The sequence below is a fragment of the Polyergus mexicanus genome, unplaced genomic scaffold, assembly GCF_030449975.1.
Source record: "Polyergus mexicanus isolate NDT 795.1 unplaced genomic scaffold, iyPolMexi1.0 SCAF_2, whole genome shotgun sequence".
In the NCBI taxonomy this organism is placed as follows: domain Eukaryota; kingdom Metazoa; phylum Arthropoda; class Insecta; order Hymenoptera; family Formicidae; genus Polyergus; species Polyergus mexicanus.
The window spans coordinates 12602460-12624302 of record NW_027223322.1 but is presented as its reverse complement, the minus strand read 5'-3'; the positions used below and the strand labels follow the sequence as shown (position 1 = coordinate 12624302).

Genomic DNA, 21843 nt, shown 5'->3' with positions numbered 1-21843 from the left:
TATTCGAATAATATGCGATTACACAATCGACAATTGCACCATTGAAATTAATTAAGCTCTGTTATTGAGGGCAAGATTTGCATCCATTACATGACTTTGTCACATTTAGCAATTGACAGTGTGCTCCTATATAACGCATTATTCTGCTCTGCAGGATATTGCGCTTTAGGCGAATCTATAAATTATTCCCACGTATCACCCGTATGATATATTGCAATTCAATTAAAATTAAATTCAATGAAAATTTAAAAAAATAAAATAAAAATATTAGCTGATTTTTATACTACATATTTTTTAACTTTCTTTAACGAAAATATATTGCAAAACCTATTATTTCTTAATGTGAATTGAAAAAAAGGCTTCTTGAGCAAACTGAGCTTCAAAATCGAAGATGATAAAATCAAATTCTTGAATTAATTTCAACCAGATTTTAAATTAAGAAAATTTCAGTTTAAAACTTATTAATATATAATTATCATTTATCATTATCTACTTTTTCGATATTTAAAAGAAAATTCTCTTCAAATTCGTCGAAAAAATTAATTGAAAAAACATCCGAGCTTTAGAACATGTTGTGTTAAATAAAAAAGAAATTGCAATTAATTATTAATATAATATATCAATAAATATATAAAATAAATATATTTATATTCTATAGATATTTACAAAATAAAAATATCTTTATGAAAAAAGCAAAAATAAATAATAGATATACAATAAATTAATAAATAAATAATATATAAAATAAAACACATTTAACACACAATTTATTCAATTAATTTATTTTAAAAAATATTGTATATATATTTTGATGCATAAGAGTTTTCATATTAATTGTAAGTATACTCAACATTGCTCAAAATATCTCACATCGGACTTTCTATACAATGCTTCCTTCCTTCCGTCCCCTGAGAATTCGTCGACGAGACACAAGGCTACTAGTGGTAGAACAAGGAATAACAGGAACGGAGGGAAGGATGGTAGATAGGGAACTTCCTTCTTTGTCGGCCAGAGAGTCGAATGGCGGACAGACGGACGGGTTAAATTTGCATGGACGCTTGTCTGCGTTTCCAATTTCACGCATGCACACATTCAGCAGCGCCAGAAATGGTTTGGGCAGTCGAAGGGAGGAAGGGGAGAGACTGATAATAAACGGCGCCGATTTTGGCATAAATCAAGGCCGCGAATCCCGGTGCGCATCTTCGCGAGCGAGCGAAAAAAAAAGAGAGAAAGGGAAGAAGAGAGAGGGTGAAAAGAGTCGGTTCATCGACAACGGTCAAATTAATCCGGCAAGGTTAAACAAGCGGAAACCCCGCAAACCGTTCTCCCTTGCGGCGGGGAATTCCCGCAACGAACCGCTCGGGATTCCTGTTGCATTTGCATATGTTATTATTACTATTGTTTAATATATATGACATGCCAGAATTATTTGATTCGATGCAAATTTTATTTTTAACGAAAATTTCAAAATGCAGATAACTTTTTTGACCAAAATTATATTTGAAAGATATAATTTCCATTAATTTAATTTTTATGATGCTATAGAATGGAAAAAATTTTTTGCAATATATTTTCATGATTTATATTATATTATTAAAACCATTAATATATTATAATTTTAATAATACGTTTAATATTTAAAATTATTAAAAAATAGTTTTATATCATTTATTATTTAATTAATTATTATTCAATTTTTACTTGAGAAATCTTAGGTTTATCATTATTAATACTGATTGTTTAATATTATAAAAATAAATTTTAAATTATTTATAAAATAAATATAAAATAAATATTTAATATAATGTTGTAAAAAATTTAAAAACAATAAAAGAACTATATATATATATATATATATATATATATATATATATAATAGATAAATATACATATATATATATATTAGTTTATATTTTTAAATTATTTATAATAAGTTTATTTAAAATATAAATTGATTTTATTTAGAAAATGCGACTCTCTCTCTCTTTTATTAAATTAATTTTATAAATGTAGGACACTTTCTAAATCGGTTTTCACCAAATGACTGGACTTAAGAGAGAAAGAGAGAGAGAGAGAAGTGTTGAAGAATTAAAATATTTAAATTCATATATATACAAGAATTTTTTAACTTTGCCTTTTATGTCATATTAAATTGCATATATCTATACAAAATATTTCATCGATATGATACTTGAGATTTCATACATGGCTAAAAAATATAAACGCCAGCCATATTGAATTCGGAATTGATAACGATTTGCGATTGTTCGAAGTACTAGGACACGTACATGATTTTTTGACATATTGATTGTTATAATCGGCTTAGTCGTTTGATTGCTATGGGAAAACGTGCGGTGAGATATACATGCATGCATTCATGTATATGTGCGCTTACAATCTTTCAAGCTCTTGCGCGAAATACACAAATACAAAGAATCTTTTGATACATCAAGTCGATTTAAAAATATTGACAAATCCCACGTTATACCTTTTGCGAAACTAAATGGAAAAATTGCTATTTCGTAAAGATTATATATAAAAAAATAATATATTTATTTTGTGTATTAAATATCTTGATTATTATAAAATGCCAACCTTAATTATAATACAATGCAAAAATATCTTGATGATCGATCGGCTGTAACACTCGATGATTCAGGATAATGCCGCGAAAAATCTTGAAAATAGAGTAGATCGGCACTCGCGATAACGGTTAATTTATTTATATATAGATTGTGAATAACGCATCGCGACTATATTCACGATTATATCCGACACTCCCGATATTCCTACACGCGCGATTTATTTTCGACAGACTAAAAATCATGGGAAGAACGTGAAAGTACAATATAATAGATCGCACGGCACTCCCGATATTAATTCGCGCATATAAGATTCACTTGATGATAAAATCACTAGAATATAGAGATATCTCGATTACGTACGAACGCTAAGGTTAAACGTTCGTCGATTGCCGCGCCCCAAATACATCAAAAAAACACATAAATTATAAAATGCGCAGCAGCTTTACATACGCGCGATACATGTGTGATAAAGTATTAAATAGCAGTTCGATCTTTTCGATATTAGTAATTCGATATCTCCGGTACGATAATTCCTGTACGTATTGTTGCCGAGCAAGATACGCAAAGCGCGCGACGCCATAATAATGATAAAATTACTTGCCGTTAGATTTCTCGCCGGGATATTCCGAGAGATATTCATCATCGATCTAATATCGATACTTCCGGTAGTCTCATGTAGATTACACTTCGACGCTGTTTAATATTTTATAACGATTTATCGATATATATTAATACGATTCACTTTTTCACGACGCGAGAAACGCGGAGACGTCTTTACTCTGCGACGACACGACGGTTAGTGACAACATTAGCGGCAACTTCACGGTTTGAATTTGCAACTAGCATTCGACAAAGCACCGCTGCGAATTTTCAATTAATAACGCATCCTGTATACTGGAATCGTACTAATTAACCAGATACGGTGGTTGCTCGATGCTCGATTCGGCGCTCCATTAATTAATTCGCGGCTACAAGATAACTTTCATACGCAAAAATCGCGTAAATTGTAAAGTAATTAGTTTATTGTATGTATCAGATATGTAGGTGGCGCGCTGTACTTTTCCAATTCGCCTTCGCGTATTTTTTAAGAATGCACCTGCACATTCGAAATTCTTTAAAATCATTAAATAAATATCGTATGTCATATGGTACGCGAAATGTTATATTACCATTTACGTATGTTACTTTTACATACCATATAGTAATGCACTCCTAGCTTGACGTTACAAATGTTCCAAAGCGTTAATTGACCAATCAGGACGTAGAGAGCAAACAATTTCCTTGTCCTGATTAATCAAGCGAACGCTACGAAATATTTGTACAATGTCAAATGGAATTACATCTATTCGTATAATATATACAGTATCACCATTTCACGCGGCACAATCTGTAATTTACAATAATTAATAATAATTAATATAATAATTTATATTTTCTATAAAACAACGAATTTTTTGAAAAATTGTAGAAATAATTCCTCGTGACTCATCGGAAGACTCGCAGATGAAAAGTGTTTCGGGAAATATTGTACGTAACGTTATATAATCATTTAAAATATACGACAATATTGTAATCGATTAAGAACTAAGAGATAAATTTGATATATAATAATTAATAAAATCGAGATTAACGTAATAATATCGAGAATAACATGACAACATGATGTGATAATATAATAGCTAAAGTTTACTTATCGTGAAATCAAATATTTCAACAATCGATGGGCAATATTAATACTCCCTGCTCAATTAAATATCGATACTAATTAACGCTTTATGTGATCGCATGATATTTTATTAGGCGTATTCTCTCCATATTACACGACATACGCAATACATAGTTACATCATACATAATTCTCTTTCATCAACCAAATTTCTCGAGAAAAGTAAAGGTGTCTTTATTTTCTCTCTCTCTCTCTCTCTCTCTCTCTCTCTCTCTCTCTCTCTCTCTCTCTCTCTTTTTGATACTAAATTATACTTTATTTGTCTTTATGCTCTAATATTTGGAAACGTTTGATTGACCAATCAGGAAAAAATAAATCGAAATGTCCTTATCCTGATTGGCCAATCAAACGCTTCGAAATATTTTGCAAGTGGAGTGCACTTCTAGTGACGTAGAACTAATCTATGGCGTAAGAATACGGCGAAAATCACCACCGTATTAATCATCTTACGGTTCGCATAACATTTACAAATCAAAGGGAGTTTGTATCCACGAATTAACGTTGTAGAGAAAAAGCGAGTATCGAACGATCTTTGTATCGGATTAATTGATGCAAATCCAGCGCGCGATACTCTCTAATATTTCGAAGAATACTCGATCAAATGGGTGCAACTTCAAACCGCAAGAAAATTGGCGCTAACGTCATTAGTCTTCGCGACGCCGTCGAGTGGAGGACGTTTTCGCGCCATCCGCGGACTTTCGTCGTAAAAAGGGCAAGCCCTGGGTACATATTGAAGTGCCGATTTAAACATCGTATCGTTATCGCAAAGTGTTAAATAATATCAATGCGTAGTGTCCAATCGGACATCGGGAGTGTTAGATTTTGATAATGAATGTCGAAATAATCCGGCGGCGATAAGTATATTTCATCATCATCGTCATGATTTTATTCGCCAAATATCGGTATATGTGTGAATTAATGTCGAAAGTATCGAATTACATATATCACACGCGTATAATTACACGTATGTGGTGATGGTGTCGAATCGTAATTATACACAGTATATTTTATAACCTATAACCTAACTTAATAACGCGCGGACGCAACTGTTGAGCAGAGTTTGACCTTGTCGTACAAGTCCGGGATCAGTGCCATCGTTATTGTCACGTACGCTTTTTATACATATTATGTACTTGACGTACGATATATATCCGTATTTTTGTAATTTTTACGCGTCATCGTATATGCGTAAATTAATATCGAAAATGTAAATATATATATATATATATATCGGGTCGCAAAATCTGTTATATGCGTTTTTCTCGTGATCGCTACTTGTCGTAAATAAATCGCGGATACGAGTATCAGAAGTGTGCTGAATGCAATTGTAATTAATCGCGGTATTTTGTACTCAGGGGTATAAATCTGCATATCGGAACGTATCGCGAATCCAATGCTCCCGAGGAATGTCGTTTTTCGAAATCTCAGCTCAAATCATCGAATAGATCGAGAGATCTTCGCATGGTGTTAATTAAGGTCAGTGTTATATCAAGAGAGATATTTGGATCTATATTATATACAGGACGAACATTCGTGCGTTTTCACAATGAAATCTATCATTGATATGCAATGACATAAAATATGCAAAATCTAATATATTATATTCAAAAATTTTATATAGAACTTAATTCACACATAGCGATAATATCTTGACACTTAAACATTTAAATAAATTTCAATCTTTGACGCTTTTCTGTCTAAAACAACTGTAAAAAAAAAGAATTGATTATATATTATTGTACATGCAAAATTACATTCAACTATTCATCCGTTTAAAACAGAACTATATGTGGATATCAATTTTATGCAATGACATATTTTTGATATGCAAAATCTAATATATATATATATTTTTTTTTTTATTTAATATACATCACATAATACAGGGATAATTTTTGAATACTTAAATATGTAAATAAAATTTTATTTTTGAGTTTCTTCCTTTCTAAAAACAGTTATAGTACAAAATCGATTATTTGTCATTGCAAAATTGCATTCAACCATTCATTTGTTTAAAGCGGAAGTATATGTAGATATCAATTTCCTTGTTTTACACTTTAGAAGATACTTTAAATTTATTTTTATTATTATAAATATTAAATTGCTATCCGTTTTATTTATCTTCATTATTGTTGTTTTTATTTTTCTCTCTTTTTTTTCACTTTTATTATTATTATTACACTTATTCTTTAACGGAATCTCTCAAACAGAAATGCCAACGCGCGTCTTCCTTCGACGTTGCTTTCACGAGCGTTATCAGAGAAACGCTAGGCGACACAATAAGACGGAAATCTGCTGGAAGGAAGACGTCATGGATGGAAGGCAAGAGGAGAGTTTATCTCAGAAATAAAAGTACGAATAAATAAAACGGAGAACGAATGCACGAATGTTCGTACATTAGCCTCCGCGAGAATGCATCCAAGGATGCCATACTCTTGGTTGCATCCTTCGATCAAGCGTATGCATAGAGATCTATGGATAAAGACATCGAGCATAGAGATGCAGAAAGTGTATGGATACTTTAGACACATCGACATTTTTTCCTCCCCTCCCCTGCCTTGCGATACTTCATTGCTGTTTTTATTCTTTATTATGAAAGTTCTAATTGAAAATGCAATAATTTTTAATGATTAATTTTAAAATATCTACGAATTTTATAATCATATATTATCGAATTTTCATAGTTTGATATAGTGGAAAAAAATCATACTTAATACAACAAATTTTATTCGTTATTAGTGGAAGAAAGATCTAAAAAGATTTTTCCGGGAAAAATACAAATATAATACACAGTATAAAATTTTGTTATTATAATAAATATTATTATTAAACATCTTTTCATCATGTCCACGATATATTTTACGCATTATGTGTACAATCTTTGATGTTTTTCAATGTTTTTTGCTAAAAAGAAAAGATTTTAAAATAATTAACGAATCAGTATTTAAAATATAGCATATATATATATTAGATCTATGCATTTATATTATATAGCATGCGTACTAATTTTTAGATATTTTATTTTTAGTTAACAAACACACGATCGATATCGTACGCTGCTAATAAATAAATATCTGTACTTTTTCTCATGAATTGAATACTCTAGTCGAGCATTTTCGTTTCGGTCACAGAGCCTCTCAATACGTGCAAAAGCCGATAGTAACAACGTTGCTATTTTATTTAAGGACGGAAAGATGAAATATTTAAATATTTGGCTAGAAACAAAGCGATACCGTCCGTTTTCGATTTATGAACTTACGTGAGCAGCGATCGACTGTCTATTTTGAAAGATTTAAGATTTACGCAGTTACAAATGCATGGACTTTTGTATTAACGTGTGCGCGCAAACACACACACACACACACACACACACACACATAATAAATATATCATAAAATATAAAATTGTACAAACAGTATTCTAAATTTAACAGGCAAGCTCTGATAGCATATTTTAGAAACGAGAAAACATTATATGCGAACACAGCTGCGAGAACATACTTTGTTAAAAAGATAAAATTGATAAAGGAAGAAGGAAATAACTTTGCAAAAATTTATTTTGAAAATACCGATTGTTCTTGCCAACGCCAGCCGCTTTTACTTACCGAATACAAATTTGATAATTCGCCAATTAATTATTATTCGTTTCTTCCAAATAGTCAAGATTTGATTTTGTAAACAAAAAAAAATTCGATATCTCGTACGAGATACGTCTCTGATTTTATTTCTTATTTTTCGCGATTTTCGCTTTTTGCTTCGATTTCTGGCTTATCCTCGCATCAGACTGTGTATTTCAGAAAGAGCATAGAAAATGGAGACGGAACCAGTTTTGTGTCGAGACAAATTAAATTTCAGCGAGCCGACGCGCGCGTAGACGTGTTGCGCGAGCGAGTAAATTCGATCGCGCGCGAACGAGCGACGAGACATGAAACGTACGCACGTATTCACGCATGCATGCGTTCGCGTATCCGCATCATCCCGGATGCACCGGTGTGCATTATTCGCGACGTGTTAGGGGATTTCGTAATTCTCACGAGAGAAAAAGAGAGAGAAAGAGAAGACGGAGAGAATCCGAGGAGGCTCTGAGAGACGAAAGCATGAAGGTTTTTACGTTGTTCTAAAAATCTTCGAGCATTCGTGAGACTGCGACCCAAAGCCGTGTTACGATGCATACTGATGCAAGTATCACATTGTCACGTATATTGACAGATGGCAAGTCAATATTCTTACAACAAAAATGTGATATACATATTGTCGTGGGTGCGCGTGTATAAATATGTTATATAACGTTACATATTAACAAATTTGATAAATTTATCTCATAAATATCGAGAAGATATAATTAAAAAATATACAATATCATATCTAATATTTATTTAACTTTAACGTGATCCTAATAATCTTATGATCTGATAATCTTAATGTAAAAAAAATCTTAATCGTACGCCCGCGTAACGATATGTTATAATATATATATATAAATTGAAAAAAATGCGATAGGTTTTGTCTCGAAAGAAATTTTTATTAAGAAAAAATCAATCATGGATAAAATGACTCGATAAATCTATTCCTTCGTTTAATTTGAAATAGACTTTATTTTTACAGAATTTTAATTTATTTGATTAAACTTGATATGCACATAACTCACATTTTATACAATATAAATAACTCCACGTTACATTAGCACATTATGACATGAGGTACTCTGGCACGTGTTTGCGCAAGTATATTTGAGAACCATGTAACAGCAGGAAGTATTACTGGCATCTGCAAACTATTCTTCACAATGGGCAATAAAGGCTCACAATGATCTTCTCGCAGCGGGAATAAATCGTGAAGCAGACATAAACTGCAGTTTACAGTGGGAGCGAAAGAGTTAACAACTAAATTTCAAATCAAAGTCCTACCGACCTAAAGACCGTTCGAAATTAATCCAAGAATTATAGTGTACTCGATTCATATCAGAATTATAGTTACTATCAAAAATAAATTTCAATGAACATGTGACATTTTTTATATCTATATTTTTATGGACCGTTGCTCTCCCTTTTTACTGATAATCGCTAAAACTTTTAGTGATGTCAACATTCAGTATTACACATTCAAAAGTTCCGTGATATCGCCAATAAATAACGTAGTTGCAAGCAGGGATAACTGGGCAACAATGATATACGACAGTTAAATACAATTGTCTGTAAATAAATACTGTTATCGATTAACCCAGCAGCCATTCTGATAGTTTAGCTTAGCATACTCGCGCGGTATCATCAATCATCGAAAATTCACGATAGAATTAGACAAGACGCGATATTTATTTATGTGATGCAATTGACAATGATATTGTCGAATTTTGTCGTATTCATCAATCCTTTGATATCTGAATATACCTGATAATTAGATAAAAATATTTCACCTTTTAATGCTTGTGAACATTTAATTTTTAACTCTCAAAGAAAAACAGAAATAACGCTAGTTAGATATGTGAGCCGCGCATTAATTAACAAAAATATAAATTCCCTCTGCGTTCGGCGAGTTATTAAATTTCACTGTAAATTTAAAGTATTTCGCTTCTCGGAAAATAAACGCGAACAAAAATGCTGGTTTTTTTTTCTTTTTACGAGATAATAATGAAAAAACGATAAGGGTGAACTGTTCCGCAAAATCGTGGACTTTTTATACAATATTTTAATTGTCGCGATATTTTAAATATTTGGATAGTTTATTGATCCAGCATTTGATAACGGCATTTTATTCGCGAAATATATTTCATTAAAAAATATTATTCAATTACAAAATATTAATTTTACTTCTAGTGAAAAAAATTTTATAAAATTCTTGGTGAAATGTATAAATTTTAGGGAATAATTATAAATAATTTTGAACAAATATATATGTATAATCTATTGTGTCGATTATATAATATTCTTATGTAAAAAAAAAAAAAAAAAAAAAAAAAGAACTGAACATTAATAAAGAAAAAATTTATAAGAGAGATTAGATAAAAAAATATCGAGGCAAAGTGAATGCAAAATAAAGAAACAAATTGAATTAGGTAAAAAGGAAACAACTGTGCGAATCGTAATTAAACTTAAAACTTTACAGGGAGAATTTTTTCGTTCTAATTTTCGCGAGAGAAAGAGACGAGAATGGAGTATTTAAATAATGTAATAAAAATCCAATGATCGGCTTCTCACACGGTGTTGTATTACTTTCATAGTGTTCGTTAAGCGCGTCGTTTGCATAAGTCGGCGTCGCTTTTCCGCTCAACACAGTTTCATGCAACAACGAGCAATGCGCCGCGCCGTGCCGCGCCGCGACGCGGTGCAGCGCACCGCGCGACGTCGCCTCGCGCGGAAAAAAAGAGGAGCGCATTCCCACGTGAAATTGCATCGTGCGCGCCGTGTACGCGGCCGGGTTTATTAGCGTCGCATTATTTATTGTCCGCGTCGCGACGCCCTAGTTGCGATAATCGAGCCGACGCTTGCGAGCACTGGCTGCGCTCGCTTTACCGCGCTCGAAATTTTTCTGAAAAATCTCGAAATTATCGCGCGTTAAGATAATTACGCGCCGTACGTAGGTATCGATAACGCGGATATCCTTTCTCGGGCAAAAAAGATTAATGGTCATGAAAGTACGCAGTAATTTTATAGATGATTATCGTTGTAAAATTATCTAATAATAAAGATTAAGAAGCGAGAGAAAAGAGTGAATTCCCGAATTAAATTTTAAAGACAAAGAAGACACGCATCAATAAAATAATATAATTTTATGTAAAATAAATATCTATACATATTAATAAGCGGATTTTTTTTTTTTTTTTTTCCTTTCATGATAGTTCTCGTAGATTGTTTATATCAGAGAATATATTGGAGTTTGTTAAAGATACTAAATAATTGAAATTAACAAAATTGATAACATTTAAAAGCGATACATCTATATTATGCAATCGCCATTCAAATGTCCTTTAATCCTATCTCTCTTTTTCGCGCTCCCGTTAAAAAACTCTCAGAGGACCCTTTAGGTATTCCCTCATTTACGCATTGCAGAGTCATTTCTCGAAGTACCGAGAGCTCCCGAATAATAACTGTCTTGGGACTAAAGCAATGGACAGAACAAATATTCGATTCGATTGTCAAAGTCGATTAAAGTTATCAACGCAGTTTTTATTTTTTAACGGAACATTTTTGAACAAAATTTACTCTACCAAATTTACTTTCTAATTTATATTAGAGAGAGAGAGAGAGAGCTAGTGAAATTTTAAAAAAATAGCCCGTCTCAACACTTACAATTAGCGTAAAGTAAATACATAGATAACGCTATGTAATCTGTGATCGATATAAAAAATTCACGATCTTGTACAAATAAGCAGCTTTCGCATAATAATATGGCAGTTGGGTCTGCTTGGTATACATATATAGATGCTGTACTTGTGGTTAACCCATCACTCGTGACGGAGGGAACCCTCAAGGTTCCCCAATGTTTTATGACCGATCTACCACTTATGATTCAGTATGGGACTTAATTACACATCTATCAAAATATAACAGAATAGCGTGACTTGTACAGGGTGTTCAGTAAATTATAGTACTATATATGAAGAAATAATTGCTTGTAGAAGAAATATAGGCTAAAAAACGTAGAATTTTTTTACTCGTTGTGTATACTTTGCAAGAAAAATAATTTTGAATGTGAATATAGTGTGTGCGCGTTACGTACTTGCCAAACAATTTTATTGGCTCTTTTTATGTATTGTTCTGATAAAAAAAAGCTTGTCATCTTCTACCAAATATTTTTGCAAAACAATATAACTCAAGTTTCAAGCCTTTTTATTTTCTAACTTTTTAACAAATTTCCAACATTAACCGCTAAAGTTTAGAGAAAAGAAAGAGAGAGGAAAAAGTAGAAAAAAAGAGATTTTTTTTTACGTTAAGATATAATATCCAACAAAAAAAGATATGTATTTATTATTGTATTTACTAATGTTACTTACTAAAGTTACCTGCATTTTTGCAACAAAACAAATTGCGTTTTTATAAATACAATGTACAGAGGAGATCTATATCAAAAATCGTTGTTAACTCAATTTGGCAAAAAATATTACTGAAGTCTCTTTCAAAACAAACGATTCAATTGTTTATACAAATCACGTAGACGACATAGTGCGAATACAACACGATGGATATTAACTGTATCCGGCATCGAAAAAACAAGCGACTTTTGTTGCTAGCGGCGCTATTGATATTTTGTATATCGTACATATTGCTCGTTAAGCGACCTTTCCCGAAAAATATTACATCGAAGAATGATTAATTTGCAATAAAAAGAAATATGCAATATTTTTTAATAATTATATTTGAACGTAATTATATAAAATTTTAAAATTATTTTATTATAAATTTAAAATTTATTACTTATTATTTAATTTTTAATAAACCACAAATAGTATATTTTTGCATTTGCAACACATACACACACGCACGCATATATATATATATATATATATATATATCGATGAGAAGCTGAAAAATCCACTGTTCGTCGCTGACGGCACGTACATCTCAGTTTTCATCGTTTACGTGATCGCGACGTTCCTTTATGGATCCATGAACAAGCGTGCATTGCACTATGATGGAGTATCGGATTTGTGTCTTACGTCGAGTAATCGCTGCGCGTATATAACCGCATAATGCGCCGCCACTATGTCGCATTTTGTCCGTGCGTATGTTTATTACATAAATATTTCAGCTGTCGTTTTGCCTCTAAGTCTACTTATTGGCGATATCGGAAAGTAATATCGCGGCGTTTCTAACTTCAGCTGTTATTTATCGAGTATGTAACATTTTGCAAAAATTAAATCAATAAAATTTTGAATAAATTTGATATTATCTATCAATTGTTAATAATAATTATAACTCTTGATGTTTCTTTTTTTTTTTACTCTTTTTTTATTACGATAAATTCTCTCTTTTGTTCTAAAACTACAAATACCAAAAATGAAAATTAAAGTGATGGTTGTTCGAGTGTATAGAGAAATCGATAGTTCTTAATGCTTAAACAATTTAAAAAATTTTAGACGAATCAAATTTCAAGTTTAAAAATATCAAAATTTTATATTTCATATAATAATTAAGAACTCTTTATCTCTTCTTCTCTTTCACAAGACTTTTGATTCATTTAGTCATCAAGATATAAGATATGAAAACTTCGTGTCGAAAGTCAAGAAGAAGAAAGATAAAATTGTCAATATTAATTAAAGGAAAAGAAGACATATTTGAACATTCGGATATATTTGAATATATAAATAATTTAAATATTCTCCACTAGAATAAAATTTTTAACATTTCTCATGTCGTTTAAGAATTCAGATATATCATTTTTAATAAAAAATGCAGGGAAATTTTTATCGCGCGATCCAATGAACTATTTAAACCTGCTCAAGTTTGTTCCAGTATAAACCTTCCTCCTCTATTCCCGGACTAATAATTCCTGACCGATAATTTCTCCAAATTTCCGACAAAATTACGACTTCCTTCGGTAACTGACTCGGCCCTTCGCTCCCATTGGGGGTACCTTCATTAACTTCTTCGGGGTAATCCATAGATTACGGACGCGCCTTATCCAGGTGAAACGTATGGACTGTTCGCGTGCGCCAGCACCTGAAGGGTGGTGGGTTGAAGTTGTCGGAGGGTGGATAGGTGGGACGTCTCGGTATCGGAGGGTGGATCTATAGATCCGCCGCGTGTGGCGGCTGTCCCCCATGAATCACGGAGGCTATCTGCTGGAATACCAGCTGTATTTACAACAGCACGCCAACGGCGACCGCTCGCCCGCCTATATCTTTCTAATCAACTGTTTGTCTAATGTCTATGTAAATACGGTATGTTAATTATCCCGATGCGATGCTAACGTGCCGCACAGCTATTAATCTCGTTCTATATGCGTTTCTTCCTCGCCGTTGTTGCACTTCCTGTCTGCGTGGGACGTTCCAATTTCATGGTCGAAGCAATAAACAAAATCCGATAGCTGAATGGAAATGAAATTTTATTACCTTTCGTTAAAAATACAATACAATAAATGGAAATCAATATTAGTATTATTTTATATCATTATTTCTATTATACTACTTAAAATCATAAAATTTTATATTTAATAATATTAATTAAATGTTCTCTCTATGTATATAAAATTTTATTTATGATATCAATACTGTTTATTTTGATGAAAATATATTAATTACGTATAAATTTTAATTATGTGCGACGTCTTTTATCGAAGATTTTAAATATTTAATTTTGACAGCATAAATAATACACATGGCTGATTCTTCCATCCGTTAAATTCAGAATAATTCAGTTTTGTACGTTTTGGCAATTGATAATTTTATTATTATACTGGGTGTCCGACAAGTAAGTGGCCAAATGAAAGGTGAAGGTAGATCGGGTCAAACTGAAAAGAAAAGTCCTGTACCATTTTTTTATATAACGCCTAATAAAGGAGTTATTATTGAGTGAAGTCTGGCCTATTAGCGCCGGACGCACGTCGGTGAGCCGCTCGCTTGATAATGTACGTCGCCGTAGCGACGGAGCGCTCACGCACACTACCAAGCGCGCGGCTAAAGGTCGGCGCTGATTGGACAGACTTAATCAATAATAACTCCTTTATTAAGCGTTATAAAAAAAAATGGTTCAGGACTTTTCGACTCAGTTTAATCCAATCTACTTTCATCTTTCATTTGGTCACTTACTTGTACACCCTGTATATAATTTGCAAATTTAATCAATATTGATTTATATGACTCTTCATTTGTTACTTAATTATCTGAAAATGTTTGATGATACCATCGATGATATATCGATAAGTACTCTAATTTCATGGCACTGCTGTCATATGATTACCATTTGGGCATTAGTGCTAAATCAGTATCAGTATTTAATTGTGATACCAAGTGACGTATATTTCGATACATACTCGATTCCACCGAATACGACGGAATTTAACAATTGAATCGCATTAGAATCAACGACATGAATTTATCCGCTAATTACAACTTTGTAATTATATGATTGCGCTTTGATCATATCGTGATTGCATTTTAGTTATATTATGATAGTGTTATAATTATTGTATTTATTAATATTTAAATGATATCGTAATATAGTTGTATTATAAGCGTATTAGAAATGCATCACGTAGAGTGGAAATCACATTATAATTATATCTTTATGTTTGTAGAAGAAATTAGGTAGTAAGTGTCTCCGGGGAATCGTAATATAATTGCACCATTATAAATTTACCAAATCATTAATTATTAGTTAATCAAATCATTCTGATTTCTTACGTACATTCGTTGATTAATAAAGCGTATAATTCAATCTATCGACATAATAATTATTTAGTAAATATAATATTAATTATCATACATATATTATTGTATATACGTATATATGAATATATTATTCTATTAAGAAATATCTAAATATTAACTAATGGACACCATTCGGTAATTTTGATGCCTCGGTCGGCGGTATTTCTCGGTAGCGGAAAAACCTCGTCCCGCGCAACATCGAAAATGAGTAATTTCCAGGATTAATTACTGCCCAAAGTTTGAGCGTGAGTCTCTTTACTGCATATTAGAGAAGGGGTTAGTGAAAAAGGAGAAAGGGGCGGAAAGGGTGAAAGGTGGCACGAGCTGGTACGGTCTGAGTGCTTCTTTTTCGAGGATGGAATGTGGTATTAGCGCTGTTTCGCCAAGGCACCCTTCAATTTAACCCTCCTCCGTTTAAAACGCAGAGGAGGGTGTTGCAGAGGAGGAGAGGTTCTACGCGGGCTATGGCAAAGCGGAAGTACGAACCGACGCAAAAAGCGGGGGAAAAAAATTGTTACAAAACATAAACAAGCTTGTTGTTCCGATACTGTTACATTATACGTCTCGTTATTGTCAAATTAAGAAGATACAGGGGAGAAACCGTTGCATGAAGAAATGATTTCCCGTTCCCTCATCAAATGGCACGTTATAAAATGTTTGATCTTTATTGAAATTCGAGTTTCTCCTTGTGAAACTTTTTATTCATCTTAAAGAGTTTAATAATATAAACTCAAAACTTGCAAATCAATAATTTAAACACACATTTTTCTTTTAATAAAATATCGAAGGGTAGAATAAATTGCATAAAAAAATTTCTTTCTATTGTGCGTGTGACTATGTTTTAAGTAACACTCAAGTAGCATATATGTATATTAAGAATTCAAAGAATTCTTAAGACTTATAAAGAACTAAAATGATTCAAATTATATAATTAAGAAAAAAAAAATTTCAATACATTCCGAAAATCTCTAACAACTTACGAAGATATATCTAAACAATTCCAAGAGTCTCTCCTCACATCGAGTACTTCAAACATATTAAGTATTGAAGTGTTTAACACTTCAATTTGAAGTGAGTTTATGGCTCATAAAAGCTTGGTTTGTCGAGATGATAATAGTTCAATTACATATATGTATAATGTATAATAATATGTATAATATATAATAATTTCATTTTTCGTTTTACCTTCAGAATTCTTTGATGAATTTTTTTTTTCTTAATAAAACTACAGAAGGATTAATAAATTTTAGTTTCTATAAGCGATCGCGCGTGAACAAAGAGAGTTCTGCAAATTCTCTTCTTCAAAAGTTATTTTTTCTTCGCTATCGTACAAATTCTTTGGTAAATTCAATTTTCTTTTTTTTTTTCTTTTTCAATCTTTTTCTTTTGACTTTTTCACATCAAATATATCAAAAATTTTTATAATTAACTTTTAAATTAGAATTCTATGTACTAACCTTCTATTACATCGTGTTGCCTGCGGGCAACAAAACGAATAAATATAATTAAACATGCTTTATATAAACGGTATCTAACATTTCAGATATTCTTTCCATGATACGAGCATAATATTCCTACAGAAAACATATATGTATTTTATTTTGAATAAAAATTTGCGGATATTTGTAATATTTCCCATTCTCGGCAAATCATATTAAGAAGGAATGAAAGTAAAGTTTAAATATTAAAGAAAGATAATTATTTTTTATTTATGTTTCTAAACATAGTTATTTTTAATCCAATCTTTATAAAATAACACAAAACTTAAAATCATTATTAAAAGAGGATTAATATTCCACGTCACGTCAAAACAATATACTCTATATAAGCGGTATAATATAAACATAAGTGAATATTTACATACATGGATATATTATAGATATCAAGAAATGTATGCATGTGTATACAAAATCATACATACGGCTTTGTACCAAATTGTATACACATGCAGCAATTAACGTCTTAAATATTAAAATTAACATCCTATTCGTTGGACAATATGAGCGCAAGAATTTAGAATGAAAGAAATATGCGATTTTCGACGTAGTTCAATAATATTTACATTTTTCTAACCAGATGTAGAACCAGGGTAGAACAATAGATAATAATTTCACGTTCAATTCTTTGTCTCGAGATATTATTTTTCGCGTCGCGACGCCGACGTCATCGCCGCGAAAAACGGTGCGTGCGAACTCTCACGGAGCACACAAGGCGCGTAAGCAGTTTTTCGAAATGCATTCGTACCTGCCGGCAGCGGCAAAACGCTGAGCGAAGATACGTCCGCTTTATTATTCGTGCTCCGGAACTAAATTCGCGAAACGAGGATTTACTACGTCATTTCGTCGCGCGCGAAAACGCCATATAAAAAGTTAGACGCCGAAATACGGGCCGGCGAAATTTTCCGCGCGCGATACGTTGAGCGTCACGATCCTCATCCTTTTCCATGTAGAAAAGCGCTAATTACTATTGTAATGAAAATTCTTGTACTCCATACAGCTGCACTACAGCGTAAAAATTTAATAATTTTTTGGTCGATGGTCTAATAACTACGATATGATAAAAAATTTAATTTTGTTTCCAATTTTCGAAAACATGATAGGTGATTCGCCAAAATTTTATTTTCAATTATATTAAATTATTCAATTATATTCAATTTTTCTTAGTATGAAATATTCTGCCGTATTTCCTACAATTCATTTTATATTTTTAATCATAAATAATATATATATATATATATATATATATATATATATATATATATATAGAGAGAGAGAGAGAGAGAGAGAGAGAGAGAGAATATTTTATCATAACTTAATTTTAAAATAAAATTTTATATCCGTAATTTTAATTCGGACAAATATAAGAAATTTAAAAAGACGGAAAGAGATATTTAAAAATCAAAAACATTCCCAGTTTCATATTCCGTATATTCATATCCTGTTATATGCTAACATCCATTTTTCCTATGTTAATCTGATTCTTTCTAAGTATGGAATTTATATTACGAGCTGTTTCTGTAAGTCATATCCGACTTTAAAATCATAACTTCGTATAACCAACGTTATACGAGTTTCTCAATTTTCTGTAAATTTATTATGACGTGAAATTTATAAACACTTCGTAAAAATTGAAGCGTGAAAAGTTTTCTTAAAAAATATATTAATTTTAAAGAAAATATATTCAGTAAATATATATATCGCTTTATAGCATGATACTAATAATCGATTATTATCTATATAAAGGTTTATTTTATAGAAGCTTCTTTAAAAGTAAAATTTTTATTTCACTACACTTGTCATTTTTATACGCATGCGAATTATTTACATCAAAATTTTAAATATTAGAAATATTTCGAAAATTAATAATCTTTATTACAATTTACAATATATTGTATATAATTTTGCAGAATTAAACAGTTTTATCATTTTTTAAATTAGGTACATATTTGTACAAGTTTATTTTTTACGTATGACTAGTACTATTATTTTTTTTTTCTCAGTCAATCTTAAATATCGTAAAGATTACATAATTAAGAAATACATTCATTTTTATATTTTTATAATCCAGAAACAAAATCATATCTTACTAAATCTATAAAACTGCAAATTTCGAATTGAATATTTTTCAATGATTGTGACACCGCGGAAATACACATCATTATAGACGCTTCACTCATTTATCCTTAAATCCCATATAAATGGAAAAGATCGGAAATATCGAGGCAAGCTCTAAGAACCGACAAACCAGAATGCTTTCGATTCGCGGTATAAATCAGCGTGGATCCTTCGCGCGCTCGATCATCGTGAGAAATGCTGCTTTGACGATAATAAAAAAAAAAAAAATAAAAGGATGAGAAGGAAGGGACTCGAATCGAAGACTACCGGTACGCGTCGGTCAGCGACATTGTTGACGAATGATCGACGATCGCGAGCAGATAGAGGGAACGTAAGAAAGAATGGACTTTGAATTTTTTGTGTCGCTTGGCCGTTGACAAATGATGCGCGAATCTGGAAACGCGTTGGCGTCGCGACGCCATGCGTCGTCGGTTGAGCAACAAGGTGCGCGGGTGAGCCGTCTCCCCCCTCGAGATATATTTTATAGCGCGATTTATCATATCCCGCGCGCAAAATCCGCCGGTCCCGCGATTTCGCGACACAGAATTCACTCCGTGCACCTTCCTCCATCCGCCCCGTCCTCCTAGCGCAAACAAAGAATCGAAACTCGGACTAGCGGTGCGAGAAATCGAAACGCGACGAGTCTTCAAAAAAATATTGTTTTATTTAATTTTATTCAAGCTGATGAATGATCTTTAATTCTTTTGCAAACAAAAATAAAATCTGAAATTTATATTCAGCAATGAATTTTTTGAAAAAAAAAAAAAAAAAGAGAGAGAGAGAGATTAATCTTTTATCTTTTTCCAATAAAAATATCGGAAAATATTTAGAATCTCAAGTTGCGAATGATCGAAAATAAAAATGATTACTAAATTGATATTCCAAAATCTATTTTTTGAAAAGATTTTAGCAGTTCTTTATCATCAAAAACAATGATAATTTCTAATTGTTCTTAACGTAATTATTTGATCATAACTTTTTTGAAGAGATAACGCCAGAGAGACACATTATCAATTTTACATACAATATATATTTTTATGCTTGTAAAGATAAATTTTAAAATCAGAAAAATATTATTAACAATTGGCAATTAACTATGAATTTTAATCAAAAGCATTATCGTTTATTCAACATTTTTCCCTTATCATCTTTCCATACAATATCGCGCGAAACACGATGAAGCCTTTTTTCAATCTCCGCTCTTGCGTTCCCGCAGCTCCAGTCTACGAATTATCTTTATTCTCTCTCTCTCTCTCTCTCTCTCTCTTTCTCTTTAACACCGTCGGAGTCAGAATTTGGGTTTTGTCGTCGTCAGCCCTCAATGTGAGCCAACGTATTTGCATAGTTATCTCGAGCGCGCAGAATCTGCGAGAGAGCAAGTGAGCGAGCTGACTCTGTTTTCGTAGGACGATGATAATTTTTCCCTCGTCCCATTCACACACGCGTGTATGCTACAGTGTACTTTAGCGCATCGATACGTCCAGGTCTCGTTTCATACCCCGTTTCGAGAGCGATGCGCTCGAGCTTAATCGCCGCCGGCCGCCTTTTTCCGTTCGCGAGAGCGAGCCCTCTGCACCGGCCATGCCCGTCCATAGATCGGAGATATATTATTCAGAATTAAAAGGCTGCGTACACAGTCAAAAACGAATCCATTGAATCAGATTTTAATACAAATCGAAATTATATTAACCGCTTCATTTCCACTTTTGAATATTAAATCGTAGAATGCAATATTGAATCGTAGAATCATAAACACACATATTGCACATTATTATCTATAGTATATTAAAGCAAAAGCGTATACAAGTATAATTCTGCGAATACATTTTTGAATATTTAAAACGTTTAAATATTTTACAACAAAAGAATTTTTGCGCTGAATTTTAATGATGATAAAATTAAATTACATATTATGAAGATATGACACACGCTACAGCAAAAATTATTAATAAAATCATTAACAGCGAAAAAACGCTTAATTACAAATTATTTATTGAAAATTTTACATGCTTTTGTTCTGCCCCAATATCTTAATCTTTATTAAAATTTGAGATATTTAAATCTGTATATACACGCTATTCGCAGGAAGAGTTTTAAATACGCTGGTTCTTCAGAATTTGGATTTGAAATATCGCTGAGATTGAATGAGATCTTGAATCTTAAAGCGCTGGATTCCGTTAGATCAAGATATAAGATTCCGAATTTTAGATTGTCTCAAAATTCTGGAAATCCTGAATTTTAAAGCCTGAACTTTTTTCAAGAAGCCTTATAAATTTGCATCAATGAAATGTTCGTGACGAATAGAAATCTAAATCCTCGATCCACGAGGAAAAATCTTGGATCCCAATAAAAGCCAAGAATCCGATGTTGTCTAGCGAAATATCGAAACATCGTTGATCCGAAAGGAAAGAGAAGGAAGGAAACAATAGAAATCACGCATCACGTGATTTCGCAGCGGAATATCTGGCAAGCGCGCAACCACTTTAAATGCAGATGCATCCTGCATGCGGATCGGAGACATCCCCTTCCCGCTTCCGAGAACCCGTACAATTTCT

General features: G+C 32.1%; 1 long non-coding RNA gene across 2 annotated transcripts in view; it reads left to right on the top strand.

The window, feature by feature from the left end:
* The first annotated feature begins 4977 nt into the window (after positions 1 to 4977).
* Positions 4978 to 21843, top strand: part of LOC138940687 (uncharacterized) — a 39001-nt gene continuing 22135 nt past the window's right edge. The window contains exons 1-3 of one of the 2 annotated variants that reach the window (XR_011448033.1): positions 4978 to 5417; positions 5666 to 5786; positions 6521 to 6662. This is a non-coding gene — a long non-coding RNA (uncharacterized lncRNA). Of the gene's footprint in view, positions 5418 to 5665; positions 5787 to 6520; positions 6921 to 21843 lie in introns of those variants that run through there. The other variant, XR_011448032.1, reaches the window with a different exon arrangement.